The sequence below is a fragment of the Chelonoidis abingdonii genome, chromosome 14, assembly GCF_003597395.2.
Source record: "Chelonoidis abingdonii isolate Lonesome George chromosome 14, CheloAbing_2.0, whole genome shotgun sequence".
In the NCBI taxonomy this organism is placed as follows: Eukaryota; Metazoa; Chordata; order Testudines; family Testudinidae; genus Chelonoidis; species Chelonoidis abingdonii.
In genome coordinates, this window is record NC_133782.1 from 3,755,286 (window position 1) to 3,782,164 (window position 26,879).

General features: G+C 45.9%; 1 protein-coding gene across 1 annotated transcript in view; it reads left to right on the plus strand.

Annotated features, from left to right (window-relative positions):
• Positions 1–19,153, plus strand: part of STK35 (serine/threonine kinase 35) — a 32,705-nt gene extending 13,552 nt beyond the window's left edge. The window contains 1 exon segment of the mRNA XM_075072422.1: positions 13,714–19,153. The gene's annotated coding sequence lies outside the window, so the exon portion shown is untranslated.
• The last annotated feature ends 7,726 nt before the right edge of the window (positions 19,154–26,879 follow it).

The following is a 26,879-nucleotide window of genomic DNA, read 5'->3' on the forward strand; positions in this document are numbered from 1 at the left end:
CTGTTCTGCTGAAGCCAGCCAGAACCAATAAGCTGGAGACAGTGAAGGTGATCTTCCTACTGGTTTTACCAGCCTGGCTGAGTATCCCCGAGCTGTCTGTCCCATGTGGTTATTCAGACTGTCCCAGTTGTTGCTCCTGACTCCACACACCCTGAGACTTACTCTGTAAGAGTAGCAGGTATTCCCTGCAATGTTTATGTTCATCTTTCACTGACATAAAAGGAATGTTTTTTTCTCCTCATTTGAGTAGACACAAGGGGTAAGACTTTCACAGGACCCCTGCTTCTAGAGGGTGCTGTCACTGTGAGCTAAGATCTTATGCACGCTTTATACAACCTTTCCCTTTCGGTATGTGATACAGAAGTCATTCTAGTACAACCAGAAACTGAGCTGTTTGATCCTGGTAGGTGACCTCAGGTTAATCCCTTGATTCCTGTAGGTGTTTAGCATTGTTACCGCACCTGCATTACACATTAGCAAGTACTTAACCTCTCCATGCCTCAAGGGGGGAGGCTGACTGTAAGCATGGAAGTGGTTGGATAATATTACTTGTAAGTAACCATCAGCATTAATGTTGATTCCATCTTGTAGGTCTGATTCTGCCCTTGTAATTTTGCCATGCTCCTTGGTGCAGAGCAACACTAAAGGGGCAGAAGCAGCCCAGCCAGTTCCTGGGACGCACAGGATTTCCTTCCTTGTTCACTCTGCAGTTATCATCCTGTTGTGTTCCGGTGAATGAATGTCCTGCTTGATCAGCCAGTGGCATCAGTTTCCCTTTTCCCAGCTGTGCACTGCGTTCTAATGTTATGGCCACTGTGGCATATGTATGCGGCGGGCTTCCCTCGCCCGGTGTTAACTGTGGCAGCAAACCACCCCTTATGGTTACAGGTTAGGCAGGTGGTTTATATTTGGACATCGGTTTTTAGTATTGGACATAGTTAACTATTTATACAGCCAGGAACCTGGGGCACTCTGGTGGGGATGAGTTGTCTAGAGATCTTACTCTGTTCACGTGAGTGGTGGTGGGGGGACGAGCACACACAAGTAAGATCTCATCGATTTTTGGTTTGTTTCTCATCACAGTGGTTCTAGTAACCTTAACTATAGAAATAAGCAGATCATAAGATGAGTAAAGGCAACATCTCTCCTGTGCTGTGCTGATAACTGAGACTTTGGTCCCCTTAGAGTGATCTTGCATAACTACCTTCCAGAAGCTATAAACATCCTGATTAATGCTCTCCCGAAACTTCAAGAGCTGCTCCTCTTTGCGAATGGAAAGTGATTTTAGAACAGTTGTAGTGGGGTCAGAGGGCTGTACAGAGTTGCCAGCACTGGGTATTACACAACTTCCACATGTCCAGACAGTTTCAGGTTGCCAGGTAGTGCCCTGAGCCCTTCCGCAAGGGGGAGAGTGGCTACACTTAACCCTCAGGAAACAGGAAATATAGAGCTAAAAACCACTCCCCTACAATCTGACCCTTGTCCCCTGAGTGATGCTGTAATATTCCCGTAACACACCTGCTGGTGCCCTGCTGTTGCAGCTAGTGTAGAACACACAGGGAGTAGGCTATGTGAGCACTATAGGACCAAGTCTAACACCTTCCCTGTGCTACAGTAAAACTTGTGTTTAGCTGAGATATACTGGACAAGAGCTGCCTACACCACAATCACTGTGCCTGCTCCACAGCAACAACCACATTTTACAAGCCCTTCGCCCTCACGGACAGCATTCCCTCCAGCGCTGTGCTTTCACTTGACAATCATTTAAACCCACAGTTCACTCCTGTCCCACCTCACTGCTGACAATCCCCGTGGCAAGAAGACCCTGTGCAGCACTGAAATGAGACATTGCATCCCTAAAGATACTCGGACACTTCTGTCCTTGGCTCACACACATGGTGAGGAGGGAGAGGGCCTCAGACTCCCTAGATCACCTATCACAGTCACAGCTCTGTCAGGCTGCTCTAGCAATTCCTCCACCGTTCAGTAGAGCTATAGCACAGTGAATGCAGCAGAAGTGCATGCAGATAATTTCCAGTGGTTGTTGCCAGCTCCAGAGGGGCAGAGTTAAGGTTGCAGTGCTGTTTATCAACTGTATATCCTGGTTTTCAGAGGTCTTCTTGTAGCCCCTCTCCACATTAGGGAAGGGCATAAGGCACCACGGGGTAACCTGAACCCTGGCTTAAACTCTTAGTCATGTAATTGTTCTTTTTAAAAAAGTTTCTCAACACCCAGCTCTTCTCCCTGCACTGCCTCAGGCTTCTAAGCTAATATTAGCCTGGCCACAGAATGCACTGGCTGGGCGTTGGTACCTTCAGTGCCTCTGTATCATCTGCAGTGTCTGCCTGTCCAGCACTATCCTCCCCATGGAGAGGCGGGCATCAGCATGGGACCCCCAGGTAGAGGAGCTGGGGAAAGCATGGAGTTAATGGGGACATCTTTTGAAGGGAAGGACAGAAATTGGAGGAGGCAGCTGGGACGTGGGAGACCTGGATTTAATTCCTGCTCTGCAATGGACTTCCTGTATGGCTTTCAGTTCTCCATCTGTAAAACTGAGAACAACACTGGCCCGAGGAGTACTGAGGGTAACTACATTAATGAGACTGAAGTTCTACAGTAATGGGGGCCATGCAAGGACCTATAATTGGAGGGTTTTATGAGGGGGAGAGGTCATGTGGAGCCCCCCCACATAGTTCTGACCCTCCCTCCTTTCCATTCCACCCTTGCTTGCACTGTTCCAGCACCCAGGATGACTGGGCCCAGGGCCTCCCGCCTCCCAGGTAGGCATCCTAACTACTGGGCTGCAGTTATTCCCTCTCTCTGACCCAGTGACTATCATAGTCCAGAGACAGCCATTCCCATTCTCTCTCTCTCGTCCAGGGTTTAGGGCACCCACATGGGAGGTGGGGAATCCTGGCCCAGTACCCCTGCTCTAACCACTCTCGTTACCTACCCAGAGTGCAATAGCTTCTATGGGAGAGACTTGGGGGAACCCCACAGCAGAATATCCCATAGCTCAAGGGCTAGCAAACTCTCCCGAGAGGTGGGAAACTCTTGTTCTTTCTGAAGTGAGCCTCACTCTCACCACCACCTCCTCATCCAGATAGATTTCGAAGGGGACATACTCTGGTAGATGGCCTCTGAGCATGTGACTTAGGCAGTTGAATGCCTGTTGTCTTGTAATTCATTCATCACTCTGGGACTTAGGCAGGAAATAGGTGTCTAGTCACCTAGGGGGAGGCATCCGTGCGTGTGCTCAGAGGCAGAAACACAGGCACTTAGGGAACTTTGACTTGGAAAAGGTTAGGTGCTGAGTGAGTTTGGGTAACTACGGGATCATTGTTTCATCCTCCTTAATCAGTGCTAGCACTCTCCTTTAATAATGCTGCAGGTGGAAGAGTAGCCACAGATCCAGCAATCATTCTCACAGTTGCATAGAACACATGTAATTAATCTTTCAGAAAGTACTTAGAGGCCCTTCTAAATTAGCTGAACTACTCAAGATGCATTGCACACAATATTAAACCCCCTTAACAGGTAGATGATAGAACCATGCCCACTGATCATTCACAGACTTCTGCCAGGGGAAGGGTCACACTTACAGCATGCATGGATGTCTCAGGTTCATTGTCCACAGCATGTCCCCTTGAGCCACACAGGCACTGTAACAGCAAGCTGCCTGGAAACCCTCTTGTCCTAGTCTCGTTGGCTTGTTATTTTTGGGCATATGTCATTGTGGAGATCTCAGATCGATAACTTTTCCAGTAGCACCTCCTGAAAGGGTCAGGGGGTGCCATGCACTAGATGAGCAACTGAGCGCAATAAAATGGAAGGGGGGTTGAGTATCTTAGGGACCCTTCGTTCAAATGACCCCCAAATTCGGACCACCAAGCCTATCTGAAGCCTTCTGAGGCACAGCAAATTTCAAGGCAAGCCACATAAATCTGTGGATTTCACAGGTCTGAGAGTCTACTTTTAAAAAGGTGTTGTTCAGCCATAGCAGTAGCAGAGATCGCATTCTACTCTCATCAGGAGGGCTTATACTGGAGCTCAGGTGTAGCTTCTAGCCTTTGACTAGCACAGCAGTGAGAGGGGCTAGGTAAGCGAATGAGCCAGTGGCGGAGCTGCTCTGGCTTTTGCTAACATTACAAATGAATGTGAAGAGTGGTCTGACTGTATAGAATACTTCTCAGGCTGGAGTGTGTGTGGAGTAGGGGGCAGGTAATGGTTTGATGGGATTTCAGTGCCCAGCAGAGGTTGTGTTTCTCTGAAACTGACTTATTCCAGCAGACTAGCCCACTCCTTGCACTACCTCTTCTTTCAGCCTCTAACTGCTGCGGAGATGAAGGAAGAGGGCAACACGCATCAGGACCTTAATTGGGCCCTGGGTGATTGCTTCTTCCCACCACCCAACACAGATGTAATGAGGTTGAGTAGTGCCCATATAAGAAAAATTAAAACTACTGATTATTCCTCAGAAAAGGTTTTTAATGACTTTTGACTATAAAGGCAACACAGATAAAATAAGAAAAGCAAGAAAAAAGACCAACACTGAATAAGGATGAATATAAATGGAAAGTTATACTGAAGACAAGTACATGTAAAGTTATTATTCATCAACTAGTGACTACTATTAACAACACTATAGTATCGATACAACTTGATCAATTCAGCTTGAGCAACCACACTTCTTTACTCCATAAACTTACCCTGCATTCGTCCGAAAATACGTTACCCTTCAGTCGGCCGTTTTCCACACTGTCCAGGTATAAAGTGTCGAAAAGTGCATGTCCCTTCAGTCAGAGGGGTGGGTCAGGTTTCCCTTATGACAGACATACACATGGTTCCGTACCTTCGTACTTTTTATCTGATCTGTCAGCCGTGTCTTAAAACAGGCCAACCAGTTAGGGTCAGCCAAATCTTTAAAGTGGTTAGCGTTGTCGTTTGGGCTGTATAATTTATGCTTACTTATATCCTTGTAGCCAGTTGTTTTAAATGTGGGTTAGACAAGCTGTGCCTGGGGTCACAACTTATCTCACTTTATAGGAGTTAGCATAATGTGTTATCTGGTTGCGTGTGTTTTGACCACAAGTCTTAGCTTATGTCTGCAAATCTTGCCCTTTTCACCTCTGCAAAGCGGAAGTTTGAGGCCTAACTTTGACAAAACCTGTGTTCATTTTAAGCTTGGCAATAGTTTTGTTCAGAGATCAATCACAACTACCATCTTAATTCTGAGAAACGAGTGGAGAGGTTCACTTCTCCCCTGGAGTTTGTCCGTTGAGTGTCTTTACTATTCTCTGGTGACTAGTTGGCTGTTCACCAGATCACATTATGATTAAGTGAGGTGGCAGTTTTTCTTCTGCTTCACAGCATGCAATCCATTGATACCCATTTATCATTTCTATGCAAAGTTGCTAAGAGACACATTCAATCTCCTTTCTGATTTGCTGCTCCTCAGGCCCTCTGTCTTGTGCAAAGTATGGACTGGGATACCATTTCCGTGTGTCCATCCATGGAGAACTCCTGCAATACTTCTCTTGTGTCTTTCTTCATACGCTTTTTTTGTATCCCAATTTGCAACTCTTGACATAGAAATCTGGTGTCTATGCACTGACCAGCATCTCTCAGCCAGAAATTCTCCCGACCTTACTGTAGTCCTTTCTGTAAGAGCAGTAGCCCCTGTCAGGTCTCTGATCCTCTAATTATAGCAGTCACACCTGAACCCCATTCTCTTTAGAGGCTAATTGTAGCTGCGTGGATCTAGTTTCAGAGGCACTCTCAGAGAGCTGGTAAAGAAATTAAGGCCTAAGAGGTAGTTGCTAATTACAATGTACTCTAACAGCTGTGTTCTGCTCCGGGTTTCCTTCAGCTAATTGAGAGTTCCAATGGGCCTCAGTCCTAATGAGCACAGTTTACTGAACTAGGTGCTGAAACAGACTAACCCAAACACACCCCCGTTGGAGAAACACCTCTTGAGGGCCAGATGCATGGGAAGGGAGGGGGAGGGATCTCACAAACAAGCTTAGCGATCTGCTTGCTTTAAAACAAAATGTCCGTTCTTATCTATCTCCTCATGTTCGAAAATACATTGCTTAGGTCTTGATGCCTCTGCAGTGACAAGCACAATCTTTGGGTCTCCTGTGGTACCCTTGCATACCCTGCAGCAGAAATGAGGACCCTTAGTAGCGACTGACATTCTAGTAGTGAGATCTCTCGACACTTCCAGTCTCTTAATAAAGGTGGCTTGCTAGTCATCAACCACAAACTGAGTTGGAGAGGAAGAAAGAGGAGTAGAGGCAAGGATTGTGTCCCCACTGTCTCTTTAGGAAAGAAGCAGTTTAATGACTGTTTGAGGACAGGAGACTGGTACAGTACATCTACACTACAGGGACACAGCAGCAGCTTCACCACTGTAGTGTGCACACTTACTACAGCAGCAAGGGGTTTTTCTGTCACCATAGTATTTCCACCCCTTTGCGAAGCAGTAGCTAGGTAGATGGAAAAATTCCTCTGTTGACCTACAGATGTCTATGCAGGTGCTTAAGCTGGCTTAACTATGTATCGCAGGGCTTGGCTACATTAGAAATTTCAAAGCGCTGCCGCATCAGCGCTTTGAAGTGTGAGTGTAGTCAGAGCGGCAGCGCTGGGAGAGAGGTCTCCCAGCACTGCTTGTAAACCACATCCCTTACGGGTGTAACGTGCAGCGCTGGAAGCCGCACTCCCAGCGCTGCCGCCCTGATTACACTGACACTTTACAGCGCTGTATCTTGCAGCGCTCAGGGGGGTGTTTTTTCACACCCCTGAGCACGAAAGTTGCAGCGCTGTAAAGTGCCAATGTAGCCAAGCCCTCAGGGTGAATTTTTCACACCCCTCAGCAACGTAGCTAAACCTGTAGACGGGGCTTCTGAAAGCAAACCAGCTAGTACTGACTCCAGAGCTGAAGGTCCAGCCACAATGCAAGGTAAAATGGAATTGGTTTCCCCCAACGCTCTCTCTCCAGCTTCTTGACCTTCAAGGCGCACCCTTTCAGAGGGATCAGGGGTTGTGGCCAGACAACGGGAGACTGCTGGTTTTTCCTTACTTCTCCCATCTACCTTCCAGTCCCTCAGGAGGGATCTGTAGGATTTGTACGGTTGGAGGAGGGGTTAGAATAGGCCAGTCAAAGCAGGATTAGCAAACACCTTGTATATCAGGATTACAAACACCTAGGCAAGGAAGCAAGCAACCAACCCAAAACCCTTATCCCTTTAAGGGCCAAATAAGAAATTCCTCCTTAGCTCACTTCACGTGTTTGGTTCAATATGGCCCCAAGAGTACACAGCCTCTGCTTTGCCTTCAGCTGTCTGCTAGAGCTGCTTGTTCCCCTACTTTCTGCTGTCTTCCTCTTTCCTAAGGAATTCAATAATTCCCCGCAGCTGGTCCCACTGCCCATCTATCCTCAGGGTGGGAGCCTATACAAGCTATCTCAGTGGTGAATTCATTGCTGAGCTGTTGGCTATGGTCCAGTCCTATCTGGTATTAAAATATAACAGCAAAGGAAAGCCATTAATTTAAAATTATTAACTTAAACAGCCCTAATGCATTTGAACGAAGTCCCACAAATAACTTGCAGGCCGGAGAAGAGCAGTCTTCTGTTTTATCTTTCATTTGTGAGCTCAGTTTTAAAGTGCTAGACCGACAGTCTTAGGGAAAAAAATTTTCTCCATCCTCAGAACGGACCAAGCCCCAGATTGCTAAACAAAAAGATCTCAACCCTGATCTGGAGGGGCCTTTTGAGGGGTGAAAGGATGGCTCATCCCATCTCTTCCCTGATCAACATGACTACAATTAATGCCATGTTGCTTTTGTGATTGGATACTTGTCTCCAGGAAACTGGCCTGAAAAAATCACACTCATTTCACAGAGGTCCCAGACATCCACTAGCCAGTAATGACTCTTGCTCACTATCAGCCTGAGCTGGATTCATTAGCCTTTAGCTTCACCAACCTCCTTCATGTGCTTGGGCCTGGGGATGGTTTGGGGGAAATTCCATAAAGGATCACAGAAATGTAGGGCTGGAAGGGAGCTCACAAGGTCGTCAAGGCCAACCTGCTGTGGGGGACGCAGGATGAAGTAAGCCTGGACCAGCTGTGACAGGTGTTTATCCAGCCTGTTCTTAAAAACTTCCACTGATGGGGATTCCACAACCTCCCCTGGAAACCTATTCCAGAGCGTAACTGCCCTAATGCTTCTAACAGCCCATAGTAGTTGAAGACTTGTCAGGTCCCGCTTCAGTAGTCTTTTTCTCAAAACTAAATGTGCCCAGTTTTTTTAACCCTTCCTCATAGGTCAGGTTTTCTAAATCTTTTATCATTATTGTAACTCTCCTCTGGGCTCCCTCCAGTTTATCTTTCCTAAAAAGGGGTGCCTAGAATTGGACACAGTGCTCCAACTGAGGCCCCATCACTGCTGAGTAGAGCAGGACACCTCAAGTGTCTTACTTACAACACTCCTGTTAATAAACCCCAGCATGATATTAGCCTTTTTCACAACTTCACGTTGTAGACTCATAATTTGTGATCCATTGTAACCCCAGATCCTTTTCAGCAGTACTACTCCTTAGCCAGTTATTCCCCATTTTGTAGTTGTGCATTTGATTTTTCCTTCCTAAGTGAAGGTTTTTGCACTTATCTTGACTGAATTTCATCTTGTTGATTTCAGACCAATTCTTTAATGTGTCATGGTTAATTTGATTCTAATCCTGTCCTCCAGAGTGCTTGCAGCGCCTCCCATCTTGGTGTCATCTGCAGATTTTATAAGCATCCTCTCCACTCTGTTATTCAAGGCAGTAATGAAAATACTGACTAGTACCAGACTCAGGCCAGACCTTTCAAGGACCCATTAGATGCACCTTCCCAGTGTGACAGCAAGCCCTTGATAACGACTCTTTGAGTACAGCCTTTCAACCAGTTCTGCACCCACCTTATAGTCATTTCCTTTAGACCATATTTCCCTAGGTTGCTTCTGAGAATGCCCTGTGGAACTGTGTCAAAGGCCTTATTAAAATCATTCTATATTACATCTACTGCCTCCGGCCCCTTCCCTAGTCCAGTAACCCTGTCAGAGAGGAAATTAGGTTGCTTTGTAAGCAGCATGATGTAGAATCTAGCAAACTAAGGTAGTGATTAAGTCCCTCCCCCACCTCTTCTGTGCCCTTTCATCCCATGCAGGGGAGATAATGTGATTAATGTGAGAATCTGCAGGTTAATCTCTGCCTCCCCCACATTAGTAAGAACACTCTGCTACCAAAAATAACTGACTGATACCCTTTGCAGGACTACCCCTATGCCAACTCCGGCTCTCTTCAGTGTGAGCTGGTTCATGAGTGCCATCCTATGCTGGGCACTGTGTTCAAGAACTCCCAACACGCACCAGGTCTCAGTGGAGTAATTGATAAGCTGTTGATGCCCATGTGAACATTTTTTAGCTAATTAAGACTACAAGTGTCATCAGTAGAGGGATTAAAAACTCTTGCACCTACCCCCTCGAAACAGCGTGCATCATTTCATCTCTCCTTTTGTCAAAAGTTATTTTGGGAAACTTTGAACTTGGGGAAATCTCTCAAATGCTTCAAATGCGGATCTCTTCTGGAGATGCTCTGGCTCCAGTAAAACTGGAGCAGAAGAGCCACATTACCCTGCTTATGAGGTTGCAGCGTAAGAGAAACATTCTAGAAATTTTCCTGTGTAATTTCCTTTAAGAAACATGCTCCTGATGTTCCAGGTGCCTTTGCCCACGGCAGAATGCTTTCTTTGTAGTGAAAGTTTATCTGGTCAATCCACTAGCGCAGGGGTAGGCAACCTATGGCACGGGTGCCGAGGGCAGCACGCGAGCTGATTTTCAGTGGCACTCACGCTGCCTGGGTCCTGGCCACTGGTCCGGGGGCTCTGTATTTTAATTTAATTTTAAATGAAGCTGCTTAAACAGTCTAAAAACCTTATTTACTTTATATACAGTAGTTTAGTTCTATATTATAGACTTACAGAAAGAGACCATCTAAAAACGTTAAAATGTATGACCGGCACGCAAAACCTGAAATTAGAGTGAATAAATGTAGACTCGGCCCATCATTTCTAAAAGGTTGCCAACCCCTGCACTAGCACACTGTTCTGACTAGCATTTCTCATCTATACTCTCCTAGAAAGCACAGTTAATACATATATTCCAATTTCACTACTTCAAGCCAAGGTGGATAAAAATAGATTAAACTGATTTATTTAAATAAATACATTTAAAAAAAATCTACCTATTAAAATTAGACAACCTACATTAAGGCCTAAATTTACCCTAATCTATTAAAATAAAAAAATTTAAGCTGTACATATTTTCTGCCAAAATTTTAAAGAAAGTCAGCACTGAACTGCTGGAAGGTCACTGGCCAACAAACTTCTGGTTCCAGCTGCTTAAAGTGCTAAACCGGTTTTTGTCAGTAGTAACCTCTTCGACAGCAACAGACAATATTTTCTTCATTTCAGTTTATTCAGCTAAGTTAGTTCAATGACTAGTTCTTTCAAAGTTAAGAAACCAATGGGGAATTGAAAAAAGCAAGAAGGCTTTTTTCCTCTTCCAATCAATGATTAAAAACTAGGTGTGAGAGCATAAGATCTACTAGTTCTAAAATCCTGAAAGACGTGATGACCAGAAACAATCACTTCAGTTCACAAACTACATATAATACTTCCTTTGTTTAACAAATTAGTTGGTTTTAAATGCAAAATATATTTTGATACCCCCACCCCAGTACATTTGAGGTAGTTTTGTTTAATTTAAAAAAAAAAAAAAAAACACATTTCTGCACATTTATTAAATTCCAATTTCCATCCAAATAGAGCTTGACACTAATTTACTAGATATTTTTGAACTTGTGATAAGTATCATTCAGAATTTTAACATAATAAAAAAGTAAAAATTAAGAATCTGAATAAATGTATGTTAAGCTATATGACTGCTAAAATAAATGTGTGTAGATACAATGTGTTGTCCTGGTAAGCAAAAAAATACCAAATGTCGTGTAAAGACTATATTTAGTTGCAAATCAACATGTTTTAATGGTTACCAATCAGTGAGAATCAAGTTTTCTTTAGGAAGATAATTGTGTTTTGCATTTGTATTTTTTAGTTAAAATTCATTTAAATCAAGGCTTCCTGCTTGCCGATTTAAATCATGCTTATAATTGAGTGATTTAAATTCAATCCACTCTGCTTCAAGCACCAGGAGAGGAGGTTTCTTCCTTTAACAAGTTTATTCTTTAACAAGATTTTAGTACATAAAGGGATTTCAGTGATTTTTCTGGGGTGTAACCATCTTTCCTCAACAGGTTAATTCTGTCACTGCTAAGTCAGCAGCACTGATTTAGTGGGAAACTGATTTCATTCATTGGAGGGGGAAGGACTTGTTGGCTGTCCTGGGATACCAAGGTTGTAGGATGGTGACACTTCTGATGGGGCACATTCTGTCCCCATTGAGGTTGATAGTGAAACTCCCATTTACTTCACTGCCACTGTACCCTGGCTCAGAGTTTGTATTAGAGAAATGTAGCTTGATGGGATGGGCCAAACAAAAGCAAGGCATTTTTCCGCTTGTCCGTATAAGTTTTGAACACTGCATCAGATCAGTTCCAAGATTTCAGAGAGTGGTGCAGAATGAAGGGATGCAAGGAGCTTCCAATACATGCAATGAGCTTGATCTACAATTAGGGTTTCCAGTTTTGGTTGGATATATTTCCGGAGATATCACGTGACAATCTTTAATTTCTGGATACCCCAGGACAGTCCGGGAGGGCTGGGAACCCTAGCTACACCAGCAGTAAAGAGAGCCAGCTTCTAGTACTACTGGCCCAGCAAAGTGAGATCCTACACTCAACATGACGGCTTCTCTCTGTTGGGATGTAACATGATAACTTTTGAACTCCACCTCCAATCAATTTCAGAATGTCAGGGAATGCACTTGGCATCTGGTTAGTGCAGACATCAGCTTGTGGGAGGACTAGACAGGTGTGTGCAATGAACTTGGCCTGCAAAAGCAACAAAGTGCATGATGTCTAGCGATTAGTTACAAGTCAAACATGGAATGAAGGCATAGGAACATTCTCGTGTTGCCAGTCTAGCCCCTTCGAAATTGACTCCCCGTCTGTTCTGTAAGTCACATGAATGAGCTAACTAGCAGACCATAGCAATTAGCACGCAGAGATGGAATCTAACATCCCTGAGAGTTAACATTTACAGCCAATAAGAAACAGCCTCTGTTCCTCTTGAGTTTCTCACTGTGTATACAGCAAGGGGGATTTTTTTAATTGCCTCCAGCACAACAACTTGAGAAGCCTAAGGCCTGGTCTACACTACGCGTTTAAATCGATTTAAACAGCATTAAATCGATTTAACGCTGCACCCGTCCACACTACACTGCTCTTTATATCGATTTAAAGGGCTCTTTAAATCGATTTCTGTACTCCTACAAAACAAGAGGAGTAATGCTAAAATCGATATTACTATATTGGATTAGGGTTAGTGTGGACGCAAATCGACATTATTGGCCTCATTATTTTACAGTAGCTACCCACAGTGCACCGCTCCAGAAATCGATGCTAGCATCGAACCATGGATGCACACCACCGAATTAATGTGCCTAGTGTGGACGCGCACAATCGACTTTATAATATCTGTTTTATAAAATCGGTTTAAGCTAATTCGAATTTATCCTGTAGTGTAGACATGGCCTAAGATGCTTTCTCACTGTTAGTAAATTGAAGACGGTCATACCTGCGTGTGACATCCACACTGTTCTTCCTTTAGTCGGGCATGCATACAGACAGTTGAAAGTAGTTTTTAAATGGGCATGCTCATGAACACATCATATGGAGCCTCTGGAAAAAGTGCTTTCATGTCTTAATAGATACTCATCTAGCACACCATGGCAGACCCCTTTTAGGATGTAGCTACAGTACTTAAATATAGTGTGGTGTTATGCATGGTTAAGTGACTGAGCTCAGAGACTCAACACAGTTTGGGCATGTATAAATAGCATGTGGCCAAGATTAATACATTGGATTACCTGTGAATTTGTTCTGGAGGAGAAAAACAACATTCTGAGGTCCAGAGCTGCTATAGCCAGTCCTGGATCAGTGACAAGAACATTGCTAGGCTGAGGGATGTGTGAGTTTCAAAGACCAAATATTTTAGATTAATCAGGACTGGAAACAAGTACTTAAACCTCTCTACAGTCAGTTCCACTCGTGTCCAGTTACCAAGTATCTGATCTCGGAATCCATTCACTCTATTACCATTTTACTTTTCCCTTCCCAGTTGAATTTGTCTTTTTTTGTTTGTTGTTTTTAAGCAACTACTGTTTTATGCCACTAGAAGCCATTGCATTATAGTAGATGGAAGCAAATTGGAATGGCAGATTCCAATCAATGTGAAGCCTTAATCCCCAATTCTCATCCATCACCAACTGGCAGGTGGTAATGGTGCAAGTGAAATGCAGGGAGGCGGGAAAGCAAGGTGAGCAGAAGGAGAGGATTTGAAAGGTCCGATGTCTCTCACTGTGTCAGGGGTAGCCATTTTGGCCAGCCAGTGGAGAGGCTTTCAGGACATTACATTTTTCCAGGTACAGCCCCTAGACCGATGAGTGAAACAATGGCAATATCTGATCTCTCTTTATTATTATTTTTTCTAGGTTTATTTACCAGGGACCTACAATCTCCATCACTTACATGCACAGAGGGAAGCAGATGGTATTGAAGATCACCTGACAACAAGATCTCTGCAATGGGAAGTTTTCCCTTTGTTTTGAGTTTTTTGGTCACGTGAGATTTCTGAAGAGCCGAATCTTTGCAGCCCATTTGGTTACAAGACTATTGAATGCGGTCAAGAAGAACATGTTTCACTTCCCCCACATCCCCACCCCTTTCCCCCCACCGTTTCAGCATTGTTATTCAACTAGAATGCTACAGGTTCTTCTGGGAAAGACCTGTGGCTTTTTACCACCACTGATTGCAATTAGAAGCTCTGCAAAGCATTCCCTCAACTGCTGACAAGTACCAAGGCTCAAAGTCAGGATGTGCCCAAGTTTGTTTTTTAAAGTTAATATTCTTTATCTAGGGGAGAGAAGCTCACTGGGCTTGCTCTGTAGTTGGGAGATTGTAGAAAGCAAGGTCTTTGAAGCCCCATGTTGGAAACAAACAGTCATGTGGCTCAGAACCTGATGGCTCCTTAACAGGCAGGTGCTGCCCAGGCTATAAAGCAAGTGACAGATAGGATAGCAAAAATAACGAGACAGAAAAGAAATTGATTATGCAAGATCAGTGCTGTAGTGGAAAGATCCTCATCGTCCCCCCACCCAAATAAAAAAGTCATCTGTGGAATTTGGCAACTGAGAGCCTAATTCTGTAATGGGCTTGTGGAGTGGAGGGCACAGATTTTCAGGTGACCAACTGAACTGTAGGGTGGATGTATATGACAAAAAAAGAAGGTAGCTGAAAGAAAGATCTGAAGTCACTTGTGCCAAACTTCAGCCGTGAAGGACTTGGCAGTACTGGAGGTAGGGGGTCCTGACAGCTAGTCACTCACTGTGTGGTTTCAAGGCTCCTGCAGAAGACTGTTTGCCCTTTGCACGATAACTGTGGTCTACAAAGGGCAAAGAGAAAGCTGGCCAAGCTTGGGCACTTCAGGTTACGCATCAGTGGGACGTAGGGCAAAGGAGGTGGGAATCTCAAGCTGAACAGTTAATACTTAGTTTCCTGGCCTGCACTTGGAGCTGCACTGACATTCTGGGACTGACTGTGTGACGGTTTTAGTGGTGCTTTAGACCCTGCTCAGTGTAGAGCACAGCACCCTTGTTACCTTGTGATTTCTTAAACATGCTAGAAACAAACCAACCCCTGCTGGGATACTAGTCTAGGAGCCACTAGTTGTGCTTCCAGACTAAATCTCCCTCACCCAGTTACCTACTTATTCCACTGTCGCTCTGGTAGGATGGGACTGCCTTCACAGTGAGAGAAGGGCCTGCTGACCTAATCATACAGGATCTGTACCGTACTAACATGCCTGCTGGCTGTGCGGACATGTCAGTCTTATTCCTCTTCACTGACATTTTTGTGCACCCACTTGCTACTTGTCTGTCTACTCAGTATGCTGTACCATCCCCTGAAAGTGAATGAGAATGCAATTAGGGCTAGATTAAGGATGGTGTCTAGTTGTTGTTTTTTAAACCTGTAAGCCTTGACAGCTCTGCTGAGCTTGAATGCAGTGACCAGAGAAGATTTGGGTGCCACCTCACCAGGAAGGTTGTGCTGTGCATTAGGGGAATAGCAGAGCAGTAGCATATAGTTGTAGTTATGTGCTCCCCCAGCTGATTGAACACCTTGTGTGTTGAAGGTTTCACACAGATATAGTAACCAGCACAGCACAAGCCCAGGATTAGGACCCAGTCCTCTTTCCTGCACCCCCACTGAGATGCTTCTCTGTGCTGTGGAGAGCCACAGCCAGACCTTCAGTACCCTCACTTCTTCCCAAGATGGTTATTTGGGGTTAGGACGTTTGGGTTTGGTTATCAACCATAGAGGACTGTCTGGCTTTGTAACTCCTCCGTTCACTTTCGTTAGTCTACGTTTGATTCCCAGTTTAGCAGGGGCCTGTTGTAGCAGCATCTAAGCTGCCCTACCCCTCTGGAGTAACAAAGGAGTGGATTTTCTCACTACTTGAAGCCCCTCATCAGTCACAGGGTGCATTGAAACATAACACAGGCTTTCGTGCTGTTCTGCCCATTGTTTTTCCATCCCCCTTGCTGTTTTCCTGACCCATGTTCTCTAGAAGCAACCCAATATTCCTGCACTCTTGTTCACAAGAAAACTGCTCTTCCATGTGGCTGTCAACATCAGGTGGCCAGCTGCTTCCTGCACTTCCTTAGACTTTCCCCAAAGTCCAAGACTGTATTAACTACACCTGTCTTAGGATGAGAGTCTCAAGCTTGTACTTCAACACTCTCTTTGGGCACTTAACTCATGCTAGCTGTGTATGGATGGGACAACTGACAGCAGAATCCAGGCTCTAATAGCAGGGCTACTCAGTACAGCCTTTGCAACTGTTGGCTGCTATAGCTACATCCATGGCTAGATCGGACCTGCTCTTACTGTGTACGCTCACACATGCCTTCCCCGCGAGGAAGTCCCAGGGGAATGTTATGGCACCGAAGGCAACTTCCAGGCAGACTCCTAGGAGAGTTGCTTTGACTTAGCTCGTGCTTGTCTCAGAACTTTCCATTCAGCCTGCTTACCACCTCCAGTGATATTGAAACCATCACCCACCAGAGACTTCCAGTTCTGCTACTCCCTCAGAGGCTATGCGCTCTCTCCAGCACTGCTATATGTGGTGAGGAGGCAGATTTCAAACAGACACAGTGCCACTTAGTTCAGGTCTTCACCTGCAGAGGAGGTACTAAGGAATCCTTTTCGCTGGATATCTATGAGTGCCCCGTTCCCCTCTCTCTGGAAACTTCAGTGAAGACATGACTACTCCCCGACTTAAATGCACTGCTGGCAGAGCGTGTGGCTAGCCATCTGGTTAGCGTAAAGTCACCCTCAGCCCTGCCATGACTTCCAGCCACCTTCAGCTCTCACATTTCCACTTCACCTTTTGTATTGCAGATGTCTTTTAAAACAGCTTGATGTTAACTAGATAGACCGTAGTGCCTTATAGGATTTAGAAAACACTTCCAGGAAGAGTTCGGGGGCTGCTAGCCTTTGGCCACTTGGGTCATTTCCTCTTTAGTTTCTGGTCAGCCTATATGCTTCTCTCCTTTAGTTTCCTGCCGATGGCGGCATTACTGCAGCATGCTCTAAGATCACTAGAATAATGAGAGAGCCATACTGGTTACAGGTCGTGGTGTATCACCACACCTCACCTCTGGGCCCTGCCCAAACTCATCCTAGGACAACAGCATCAAAAGAGGGATTAGCTCTAACCTGCAAGGACATAAAGCTTTCTGGGGAGCGGCATCTCTTTCCTCTTGCTTGACGTCATGTGTCTGCCCAGCTCCTCCACCTTACTGCTGCTGGCTGAAACATCTCACCCATCGTATACATTTTTTGGCATTAGGCTTTACAGCTGGGGTAATTCCAGCTTCTGGGAAAGGGGAGCTAAGCCGGAGGCTCAGGACTGCCTGGTCTCTGCAGCTCATATTCATACAAGAGTGTCTCCTGATTTCTGACTGACCACCCTTGATACTGAACTTAAAAACTGACACTGGAGGGACAACTCTAGCTGTTACGAGGTCTAACTCTAACCAGAGAGGGGAGAGTTGAGGGCTCCTACCAACGAGGTTCCACTGATTTTGAGGCTCGCTCTCACAAGCTAGGTTTTTGCTAGAACAGATGACATGGCCCTGTCCATGTTATAGGATTGTATTAAAATTGTTTACTTCTAAATATTCTGTTTACAGTGGGGGTGAGGGAACTAGCCACATTTCTGGAGAACTTTGAAATGCAGTAGCTGCACCAACCTGCAGTGGAGGTCTGCACCTTCAGCATCACACCAGCACTGGGGCGGCTGTAGTACCACAGCTGTATTTCATAAGGAGAGGGGTGCTGAGATGGGCTCGATAGCCTGGTTAGAGAAGGAGTCAAACTAGTTTCCCCCATGTTCTCCTGCTGCTGTGTTTTAAGGTTCAGAGGGGCTAGTGACAGCTAGACAGTGGTCCCTCTTTAGTCTTCCTTTACTCCTCAGGATCCAGCTCCTTAACATATCAGGAGGCTCCCAGAGCCTTTGTGGAGCAATAAGAGACTTCCACAAAGATGGTAACTTTTTTGTTAAATTGCTCATTTGTGTAAATCTTCTCACTATGCAGTATCTACTCTGGGTTTAAGCCTGCCCAGGAACATGGTGCAGCTGCAAAGAGAACAGCCAGCTGCAATGGAGGCAAAAAAAATCCACATAAACCAAGTTTAATTTACAAAGGCCATAATAGTGGGGAACACATTGCTGCTCTGTTTGGTTTCCTCTAAACACACTGCCAAAGCATGTTAGGCAAAACCCTTCCCAGGGACTACTGGTGTTACTGTTGCTTTAAAGCCAATCTCCCTTTCCCTCTGGAGTTGGGTTGGTGCCCTTCAGTGACTTCTCTAGAAGACTAATCAAGCACTTACCCCATTCTTCAGCATCCACTCCTACATCATCTGTTGCTGGATCTAGACCATGCTGCTCAAATTCCCCTCAAGCTGTGTACTGCGTATTGCTTTGGAGCCAACCAACTTTCTTGGAGACACTGATCTTTTTATTGAAGCAATTCAGATTTGAGGCTTGGCTGCAGTCCCCTGGAGCTGGACCTTGTGTTTCTTCTGATGCTTGGCAACACGAGTTTGTGTGGCTGAACAAAGCAAATTACTTGGCATTCAGATTTATCCATTCCTTCCATGTTGCAGGCAATACATCTGCTGCTGGTACCTCTGGCCATAGTTCCTGGAAATCATTGCATAGGCTGTTCTGTTCTCTACACTACAGTGCTAGCTATTATCTATGTAAACTGGTGCCTGCTTACGTTGTGCTGCCCACTTCCACTGTAAACATTTGACTGCAGTGTGAAATGACAGCCTGCCACTTTCCTGAAACAACCAGTGACAAAGCAGTTACACCATTCCCGTCTAAGCATTTTCACACTTTAGAGTCAGAGGGGGAGGGGAGGCAGGGTGAAAAGCACAGTAGGAAGTGGCCTCTTTAACTGCAACATGATAAATTCCATCTTCCTGCAGTTTGCCATCTCAATGCTTTTAACGCTAAGGTGTGGCTTCTAGGGGGATCTGTGGTTGGATATTTAATGCATCTTCTCTACTGAACTAGGTAGAGTGGGAAGGCTTAAACCCAGACGCCAAACTAAAGTTACTTCATGATACTAGTTAATAAATCTGTATTTTTCGTTTTGCACAGAAGCTGGTAATCTAGGACCTATGTGTGAACTTTATATAAATATTTTTTGTACTTGGTTTACTTGGGTTGATATGAGACGTATTTAAGTTCCTTGAACACTGTGGATACCCTGATGTGTATGAATGGCAGAGGCGATGTAAATTAAGAGACGTTTGTGTGAATAAAGCAATTTGCTGGGGTTGAAAAGCCATACTCAATTTGAAACGTGAGTTTTGTTTCTTTGTTTTCAGCCTGCCAGCTGCAATATATTGTTAAGAGATGGGAGTCCTTGGAACAGCAGCACACACCATGGTCGCAAAGAACAGCAGAGGCTAGGTCAGGATGGTTCTTTGACTTCCCCTTAGGGAGTCTTCCAGCATCAAGCTCCAGCAGAGAAATGGGCAAGAAGTTCTTAAGACATGAAAGTAGCATCTCCCAAAGCTGTGAAATGAAAGCACCTGCAGCTCCTCTCTCTAGAGAAAGGGGTGGGGAGGCGGGAGCTGAGCTATCAGTCCCCATGGCATTTAGAAAGAGAGGGGAAGACAGGAGCCAGACTACCCTTCTGCCTCTGTCCTGTTACAGCCACCTGTGCCATTGCGATTTCCAGCCTCCCCCCAGATCTTGTCAGGGTCTTACAGCAAGGAGGGACAAGAGCGTACAATATAGTGCTAGTGTGAGAGCAAGCCAGGAATAGCCTTTTCTACTGTAAGGAGCAAGAGATGCAACCTGCAAATCAAAGAAACCCTAAGGTGATGAGCACAGCCCAGGCTGCTGCGGGCTGCAGCTAGAGCTCTGGCTGAAACTGAAGCCTTGATCTTGATCTTGGGAGTTTATTTCTGTTTCGCTTCCGAGAGAGGATCTCCTGCTCCAGGCCTTGAGAAGGAGGCTGAAAGGCAGGGTCTTAAATTCTATAGCGTCATTGGAAACGTTGGCAGACTGGGGTCAAGCAGGCAGAGCATGAATGGGGCAGCAGCTAATGGTGCCATGTTAACAACTAAAGAAACTCAAAGGCTAAAATGGATTGAGGTTGCGCTTGTTCACCTCCTACGCCATTGCAGAGAGCATTGGGTTAAGCTAGCCACGACTTCTCACCCTGGGAGAGGCTTCAGGGCTTGTCTAACCTCCCTTGGGAAAGTACTCATCAGGCTGGGGCCATAAAGGTAACATCGCTTCTGCTGAGCATACTCTTGACCTCCAAGAGCAGCTCTGGGAGCTCTGACCTAAGCCCGTTTAAGTCAGGGATGACAAGCTGGACTCATCCGCTTAAGGACACTCTGACACTCTAAGGGCTGGGTCGGTCGGGCTGGGGCGCGAAGCGGGGCTGGGCGCGAGCCGTGGCTGGGCTGGCTGCTGCTCCAGAGAGGTCCCATCTCTTACACGGGATGGGCAGCAAAGGAGAGCACGAGCACAGGAGAGGGCATGTTCCTCTCCTCAGAGCTACGTCAGAAAGCCAGTTTCCAGAGAAGCACTTCCCACTCCAGGTGTGGCTAGACATCCTGGGCCAGCAGCATGGTATCCCTACTGCAATCCACAGTGTGAGGATGTTCTCGGAGGTCACGCCAAAAACAGAAGCTGAAGAAAATTCTCTTTACAGCTTAGTATCAGTCTGATGAGGTTGGAGGGTAAGTAGCCTGCCCCTACAGTGGAATGACTTGGTCTAATCACGGGGGGCGCCACGGAAGACTATCATTTGTAGTCTAACCCTGAGGATTCACAGCAGGGAGGAGTTTGACAACTTTTTGTGGCATGTGTTCGCTACCTGCTCTGAAGCCACCCTCCCCCTACGCTGTGTCCAGGAGGAATTAAAGTTCTGCTTCAGCTTCAGGGAAGTCAACATAAGTGGCTTCTTCTCATCCTGCCCACCCCTGTCCATGGGTGAATTAGACTAGCTAAAATGTAAACAGAACATCTTGGAACTGAACTCCTTGGGCCCAAGTCATCAGCCTGCACCTTGCGTCACTGTTTACAACACACTGCATGATGATCCAGGAGCGGTTCCCATCTCTGTGCTGGTGCAAGCACATACTCCCTAATTTCCCTGAACCTTGTGTAAGTACCATGGGCCCCCGAACCAGAGAACCTTCAGCAAACTCTGTAGCAGGACCCTAGGCAGACAGGCCGGGGGTGTGTCCATTTCGGTAACAGAAGTGCAGACAGCTGCCTGCCAGAGGCAGAGGGGCCAAAGCTGGCCTATGTCACAGAACTCCGCCTTCGACAGAGGGAGCTTAAATGGATGGTATCCTATGAGATGCTGAACTCCCTCAACTCCCACTGAGCCTGCCCCTGCCTGCAGCAGAGAAGAGAGCTCGTTTCTTTAATTCCTGGAGCAGTGAACTCATATGCAAGAGGCCCAGCGGCTTCTCTGCTGGCCTTTTAAAATGGATGCCACCAAGGCTGATTAGACCCAGCTGTGAGTAGGTCTACACTACCCCCTGGATTGGCGGGCAGCGAGTGATCCATCGCGTCTAGTCTAGACGCGATCATCGACCCTCAAGCACTCTCCCATTGACTCCTGTACTCCATCGCCATGAGAGGCGCAGGTGGAGTCGACGAGGGAGCAGTAGCAGTCAGCTCGCCGCAGTAAAGACACTGCGGTGAGTAGGTCTAAGTACATCGATTTCAGCTATGTTATTCCTGTAGCTGAAAGTTGCTTAATTTAGATGGATTCCCCCCCTTGGTGTAGACTTGATAGTGTGTGGAGAAAGAGTATAATGGTTCAGGGCATTTGGTTTTCCTCTGCTGCTCCCAGATCAAGGTCAGCACAAAACCAGACCCTTTTATTCATAGACTAGGACTGGAAGGGACCTCGAGAGGTTTTTTAGTCCAGTCCCCTGCCCTCATGGCAGGACCAAATACTGTCTAGATCATCCCTGATAGACATTTATCTAACCTACCCTTAAATATCTCCAGAGATGGAGATTCCACAACCTCCCTAGGCAATTTATTCCAGGGTGTTGAACGTACCTCTGACAGTTAGGAACTTTTCCTAATGTCCAACCTAGAATCTCCCTTGCTGCAGTTTAACCCATCTGCCTTCTGTCTACTCAAGTTAGAGGCTAGGTGAATCAAGTTTTCTCCTCCTCCTGATGACACCTTTGTAGATACCCCGAAAACTGCGCTAGCATGTCCCCACTCTAGTCTTCTCTTTCTCATGAACAAAATAAACCCAATCTCTCAGCCTTCCTTCATAGGTCATGTTCAACCTTTAATCATTCTTGGTGCTCTTCTCTGGATGCCTCTCCATTTCTCCACATCTTCTTGAATGCGGTGCCCCGAACTGTGACACGATACTATCCAGTTGAGGCTAACCAGCGCAGAGAAGAGTGGACAGAATGACTTCTTCTCGTGTCGTTGCTCACAACACACCTCGTTAATGCAGCCAGATCACTTTGCTTTTTTTGCAACAGTATCACACTGTTGACTCATATTAGCTTGTGGTCCACTATGACCCTAGATCTCTTTCTGCCATACTCCTTCCTAGACAGTCTCTTCCCATTCTGTATGTGTGAAACTGATTGTTCCTTCCTAAGTGAGCACTTTGCATTTGTCTTTATTGAACTTCATCTGGTTACCTCAGACCATTTCTCCATTTGTCCAGATCGGGTGTTTTTGAATTTTGAACCTGTCCTCCAAAGCAGTTGCAATCCCTCCCAGTTGGTATCGTCTGCAAACTTAATAAGCGTACTTTCTATGCCAACATCTAAGTCGTTGATGAAGATATTGAACAGAGCCGGTCCCAAAACAGACCACCTGCGGAACCCCACTTGTTATACCTTTCCAGCAGGATTGGGAGCCATTAATATAACTACTCTCTGAGTACGGTTTATCCAGCCAGTTATGCACCCACCTTATAGTAGCCCATCTAAATTGTATTTGCCTAGTTTATCGATAAGGATATCATGTGCGAGACTGTATCAAATGCCTTACTAAAGTCTAGGTATAGCCACATCCACCGCTTCTCCTTATCCACAAGACTCGTTATCCTATCAAAGAAAGCGCTATCAGATTGGTTTGACACGATTTGTTCTTTACAAATCCATGCTGGCTATTCCCTATCACCTTACCACTTTCCAAGTGTTTGCAGATGATTTCTTTAATTACTTGCTCCATTATCTTCCCTGGCACAGAAGTTAAACTAACTGGTCTGTAGTTTCCTGGGTTGTTTTTATTTCCCTTTTTATAGATGGGCACTATATTTGCCCTTTTCCAGTCTTCTGGAATCTCTCCGTCTCCCATGACTTTCCAAAGATAATAGCTAGAGGCTCAGATACCTCCTCTATTAACTATTAACTCCTTGAGTATTCTAGGATGCATTTCATCAGGCCCTGGTGACTTGCAGGCATCTAACTTTTCTAAGTGATTTTTAACTTTCTCTTTTTTTATTTTATCTTCTAAACCTACCCCCTTCCCATAAGCATTCACTATGTTAGACATAGTTACACTTACTCTAAAATAAAAGCACAGCAATAGATGGGAGTAGCACCAAAGTGACATGTTGGGGGGCGGGGGAGGATTCACATTTAATTTCTGACAGCTGTCTTGACTGTGGTCTATTAATAATCTCGAATTTACTTATCACCTTTAAACTTGAATGAGCCCCAAGCACTTCACAAACCATATGGCAACTGCTTAAAGAGAAAAAAAAAAAAAAAAGCAGTCACTTTCCGGGGTGGATGTTTAACACACAGCAAGGATTCAGGACAGGAAGAGAGGATTAATGCAGCCATTCAAAACTGGAGGGTGGCGGGGGAGGAGAAGTGTTTGGTGGGCAGATATTTGGACAAGGCACAGCTTGATATGCCTAGTCTCAGATCCTTCAGATATTGCTGTGATTTAAACTTGATCTCAGATTTGGGAAAAGAAACATCATGGCAGGTTGGGCAAACTTTGTAGAGCAGACCCATGCTACCCAAGAGGAAAGCCAAGCAATAGGCCAAGTCTCCTGAAGTGTTATTCGACTCCCACATAAAGGCACATTTGTCTAGTTGATGCTTTTTCCCCACCCCTGCTTGCTCAGACATTGAGGCTCAGAGCAATACAGACAGTCCTTCCTCCACCCCACCCTGTCTTGGAGGAATCTGGTCTCCCAGCCTGACAGAAGATAAATCACAGCCCTAGCAACAAGTCCATTTCTTTCCCTGTGTTGTGTAACCTGGATGGAGTTTTAGAGCTGTCACTCCCAGCCTGTTATCAGAGTTTGGCAAGATCCTGCCCTTTTGGGGATAGGAGGTTAAATCATCAGTTGAAATATGTTAGACCAGGGGTCTCCAAACTACAGCCCGCAGGCTCGATCTGGCCCAGGGCTTCCATTTGTCCGGCCCTCCAACCAACGGGAGAAACGAACAGCTGAGCAGACAGGGGGAGGGGCTGCCAGCAACAGTTCGCATGGGTTGGAGTGGGGTGTGGGGAGAGCTCAGCTGAGCTGTGCAGAGGGGTGAGTGCCCCTGGGAGCCAGTGTCCCCCCAAAAGGGGAGCCAACTTAGGGGAGAGTTGCTGCTGCAGCCAAGCAGGCACAGACCCCTGCCTTAGAGTAAACATACAAGCCAGATGCTTAATTACATCTCCAATAAGTGGAGTAAAGAAGATGGAAATTAACAATTTCATAATGGTTAAATTTTAACTACAGCACTAATAGAACCAAACAGTGTTTGTATGATACAAATGTGAGTTTTTAGAAATAAAAAAAGTGAAATGATTTTTAATGTATTGACAAAGTGTGATTTCACAGTACCTGCATGATTAACTTTTATACCTGATTTAGAATTTAATGCAATACTGACACAGTAGAGTTGTTTTTTTAACAATTTTGCATACATTTAATTTTTTTCAGTCGCTTCAGCCTGTGAAGCACCTTAAAAAAAAAAAATCATCGAATCTGGCCCTTGTCTCGAAGTTTGGAGATGCCTGTGCTAGTCGGAGTGCCCATGCCCACTGCCAGGACGTGGTACGCTGCCATTTAACATACTTTTAGAGAGCTGTTTCTTTAACAACTCAATTTTTTTCAACACTTGTCATCCTGAAAGTGCACAAAGCACAAACTGTGCATAGTACATGCAGCACCAGTGTTATGCGGCCAGCTCGGGTGGAAGACCGCAATCTGTATGCAGCATAGTAGCCGATTAGTCAAAACATCTGCTGGCTGCTCCCTACAGCCCCAGGGCATTCTGGCCTTAGCTCAGCTTGGTTTTGTGCTTCACATTTCACCAGTTATTGAAATACGCTCAGTCTTGTGTTTTCTGGCCCACAGAAATCGCTTTTACCCCTAAGCCAGAGCCAGCCTCCTGCTTTCATTTTTTAATTCAAGTTTTATATAACAGCTCTTGCTTTGGCCATGTGGCTCTTTAAGGACAGAAGGATAATGGACTGAATCAAGTAAATATTGGGGGAAGTGAGGAATTCTAATTAAAGAGGACAGATCTGGAGCCATCCCAGTCAAGGTTCAGGCAAGAATGGGTTAGAATCAGACCCTGAGATTTGAATACCGTGACCAGGTCAGCTTCTCTATCTACCACCTTGATGATCACTCAGCGTAGCATCAAGCCAACATTACTGGGTGTTCCACTTAGAGAAGTGCCCAGGATAGACCTGCCACCACATGCAGCAGACTGTGGCTTTTAGAGTCATACCCCAGAGCCCTGCCTCCTCACCCCCCAATAGTCAGTGCGGCTGCCAGGGAAGGATGAAAGGCTGTGTCAGCTCAGCTGGGAATTCTGCAGTCCCAGAAAGTCCAGGTGGACTGAGGCTTACACACAAAGCCAACGCACTCAGGCCAGTGAGTCCCTGTAATGCTTTTTCCTGGCACACTCCATCACCTGTGGCATCAGGATAAAACTGCTGAGGAGATGAGCAGCTTTGCTCTCTCCACACCAGGTACAATACAGGTCAAGGCACGGAGCTTCCCAGCCATTCAACAAGGAGCTCAGGGTAGCATTTCCCTGGAGCCGGGGGCCCTGTGGAGGTGAGGGGGGAGATCATGCAGTGGTGTGACGCTCCAAGAGGTGCCTCTGCTTTCCCTCCCCTCCCCACCAATCTACTGTTCATTAATAAGGGCAGGGGGTGAGTGGTTTTCTGCACAGCCCCAGGAAAGCATTCGGCTCAAAGCCACAACAATGCACCCACCTAGACAGTTATGGCTTCAATAGCTACAGACAGACTGTTTACTCTGTAGAATCCCTCTGCTCCCTCCCCAGCAGTCAGACACATGGGCCAGGAGGATTTAAAACGGGAACAGAAGCAAGCGAAAGACAGCCAGACACCCCACTCCCATGCATGGTGGGCACAGCCAAACCTGCGCATTGATCATATTGCCAGAGCCAGCACTTGCACTATCACGGTTCCCTCCCGGAAGCCCTGGCTCCTGACAGCTTCACGAGTTCTAGCACAAAACCACAGTTCAATCCAGAGGCACCCCTCCTTCCATGGAGGGAGATTGGCCCAGACCATCTGCCGCTGCATTCATGGCAGGCCCAGAGCCACAACGCTTCTCCCTGCACTAGGAGAGGGACTGGTCTAAAGTTACAATCCTCCACCCACAGAAAGACTAGGTTTGCAGCTCTATAGGACCTTTCCTGTGGGGCTCTTAAAGAATCAGAGCAACATCCATGAGTTTAGTATCACTCCCCTCCAACAGTGTTTTTATGCCTAGGTTGGCAGTGATGGGGCTACACTTTTAAGCATGTGTGAAACCAGATGCGTGCACCTTAATGTAAAAAGTCCAGTGCAGCAGGCAGGGATACACCATGCAGCATATGCACCTCTGACCCGTGCACTCAGAGACAAGCATGTTGCATGTGAGGAGTGTAAATGCACTTTCAAATAAAGGTCTGTCATAAATAGATAGGTAAGGTAAGGGTTAAGTTTCTTTTACCTGGAAAGGGTAACCAAACACCTGACCAGAGGACCAATCAGAGAACTGGATTGTTTAAAGTCAGGGGCGGGAATTTG